Source organism: Choristoneura fumiferana, chromosome 14 (genome assembly GCF_025370935.1).
Source record: "Choristoneura fumiferana chromosome 14, NRCan_CFum_1, whole genome shotgun sequence".
NCBI lineage: Eukaryota > Metazoa > Arthropoda > Insecta > Lepidoptera > Tortricidae > Choristoneura > Choristoneura fumiferana.
In genome coordinates this window covers 12,379,110-12,382,590 of record NC_133485.1, presented here as the reverse complement: position 1 = coordinate 12,382,590, position 3,481 = coordinate 12,379,110, and positions in this window count along the sequence as shown.

The following is a 3,481-nucleotide window of genomic DNA, read 5'->3' as shown; positions in this document are numbered from 1 at the left end:
CCCAGCTTCGACTTGCCTGAGAACAAGCGACAATAGGGGTCAATCAACTTTTTTAGTGTAGCTTGTTGCCATGGTAAGGCTCCTGAGTTACTTATTATCACAAAGTAGATAATATAAAAGAGTGTTTGAACGTAGAACGCACATGTTACTTAAACCACGGTTGCTTGGGAATGACAATTTTAATATAATTGACAGCCCTTTTATAGGCTGCCGGAAAAATCTTAACAGCGCGATTCAGCTTTTCATTAAGACAGGATAGTGACATCTATCGATACAAAACTAAACTAAAATCACGGTTTAACATACCGCCCACCAAGGACAAATTAAAAAAAATAATGTCCTTAATTCCGCCCACCATGAGGCAGTGTAAAATAGAATCACAAACAAACAGAATCACAATATCCAAAACTAACTTGAACAATTAACATAACTTAAATTCACAATATTCATAACATGCAAATCAATAATATGCAACTCAATGACGATACTACACAGCACAATAAATTTCATAACTTACTCACATAACTGACTGTTTCTATACAAAACACAATAAAATTGAAACAATTGCTCTACAACTAAAGCCAAATAATTCACACAAAACAAAACCATATTTACACTAACACTAACAGAATACAAATTATGAATCTATAGGCAAGAAACAAAGTTTACCAACAGATCTTTTAATAATATTGCCTTTGCAACGTAAACTAACCACTCGCGTGATTCCATCCGACCCTGGGTGCTTCTCAACTACAATGCCATACAACCACCGTGCCGGAGGCATATCATCTTCTTTAATTAAAACAATATCACCAACAGTTGGTTCAGGTGTTTGATTCACCCATTTGTAGCGATGGTGAAATTGTGTGAGATATTCACGCGACCAACGACGCCAGAAATCTTGAACCATCTTTTGTGTTAATTGCCACCGTCTTAGACTATTTACATTTGAAGCTTCATAGTTGGAGTCTGGGGCCAGCACAAGAGGCTCGCCTACCAAAAAATGATCAGTTGTTAATGGTATTGGTATAGGAACATCAATCCAAGGAGTCAACGAGGTAAGTTTGCTTTTTTTACTAATCTTTTTCTTTTCTTTCAGGTTTGCCAGCTCTTCTTCGAAGTGTTTATTCTGACCAAATATAATGCATGTCATTAAACTGTCCTGTATTTCCTTGCTTGTTAACCACTTACAAACAACTTCTTTTCTAGCTAGCTTTCCCAACCTCTTACAGAATTCTACGACGCGGATGAGTTTTCTTAACATGGAAAACTTTGAGATTAGCCTTTCGCCAAAGTCTTCAGTGCCGCCATCGTTCACTTTACAGGTATTTACACATAGTTTATTTGTTTTTTCTTCTAAATTAGTTTCTTTATATACAATTTTTCTATGACTGATATCTTTCTGTTTCAGCCATTCTGGACCTTCTTTCCAGAGTAGTTCATTTTGCAGTTGCTGAGATCCCGGCGATACATAATCCGCTAGGTTCTCTTTTGAGCAAACATGTGACCATAGATAGTTCAACTCATCTTCAGGATTTTTACACCAGAGGATGCGCTGATAATCTGCGTCGTCTTGATCTACCTTCACCTGTCTGTACGTTTTCATAATATCTGCCACAAGGCTAACAGGATGACACCGCCATCGAAGAATAGTGTGCCATAGATCAGGTTGTAATCTTAGCCCCACTAACAGGTCTTGTTGTGGTAAGACACCGTTGGTTCCAGGATACGAAGCGTTAAACACAACACGAAGCTTCGTTGCTGTTATATTCTCTTGGACCACTGGATAATGAGGTAAAATAACAACACCAGCTTTGTCTTGTTCTTCTTTTGGAACAATCTCCGCGTGACCAAGATCAATGCATTCGTTTATCACTTCTGCGTAGTGTTTCTTGATTTGAGTATCTTTAGCAAATCTTCTTTCTATTTGATTGAAGCGTCTAGTAACTATAGCTTCAAAGTTGCCGTGTTGACAACTGGGACTTGAATTAAGAAATGGAAGTTTCACTACATACCGACCTGTGCTATCACGAGTTGTAGTAGCAGCAAATGTTTCCTCACACTTCTTCTCCTCGTCGGTGTAGTTCTGCTTGGGATCCGTCACAAAATTATCTGCCTCGAGCTCCCAAAACTTTTTTAGCAGCTCGTTTTCATCTACATGAATGTGGTTAACGCAGATATTTTTGTGTAAATCCAATTCATCGAAATGAATCGGCCCAGAAAGGATCCAGCCCAAATTGGTTCGTTGGGCGATGGGTGCTCCCAATGGAGCTTTGATGATACCATCGAGCAGTATCCGTCCATAAACATCCGCTCCCAGCAGCATATCAATTTTGCCTGGAACATTGAATGATGGATCAGCTAGTTCTAAATCTGACAACTCTGACCATAACTCCACAACCACTCTTTTATCAGGTAGAGCCGAAGTGAGTTTGCCCAACACAAAAGCATGAATCTCAACCTCATATTCAGGATCATGAAGTGATGCTATCTTCACATTCACCACCGACTTGGAAACCATTGTTGGGTTTCCTTCACCTCCTAGTCCTGAAATGTTACTTTTGTGGGGAATTTTCTTAAGTCCTAGCAACTGGACTGCTGACTCCGTAATTAACGAAGCCTGGGAACCTTGGTCGAGTAAACATCTAAGCGTAATGCCTGATCCTGATTTCGACTGAGCGCTTACTAATGCCGTCGCCAACAAAACTTGACTGCGGCTGGTCGAAACACAGGCTGTAACGCTTGATGTGTGATCATCACCTGAAGCAACTGTTGTACTGTGCGTTACAACATTATTCTCAACCGAGTGTATTGCTTTTACTTCGGAATCGGTTGAGCTGGTAACATTTTTGGGGTGCAACAAAGAATGATGCTTGCGCTTACAAATTCGGCATCTAGTAGGAATACGGCATGAAAAGGCATTGTGACCTGAGCCTAGACAATTGAAGCACAGATTGTTGGATTGGATGAAATCACGTCGAGTGTCAACTTCGACCTTTGCGAAACCTTTGCAATTACATAATTTGTGACTTTCGGAACAGTAAGCACATGATACGTCTATCACATGATGTACCCGCGCACTGACAGGACTTTTCTGAACAAAATGACTTTTTGACAGTTTGGGATCAATGAACTCAAGTGCTCTGAATCTAATTTCTAAAAAGTCCTGAAACTGCTTCAGTGTGGGTAAATCATCTGATGACTCGCTAACTTTGAGTTCCCACTGTTTCCTAGACTCGCTATCTAACTTTAGACACATTATGTGAATCACAATTATGTCCCACGTACTTATATCTATACCTAAGTTTCGCAATGAATATAAACACTCATTTGTCGTGTCTAACAACTCTTTAAGCGCGCTTGAAGATTCTGTGGTGATGTTTTTCTGACTTAAGAGTCTCTTCAAGATACAATTTGACAAGTATTTCTTGTTATTGTAGCGCTTTTCAAGCTGGTTCCAACATAACTGGTAATTGTCTTG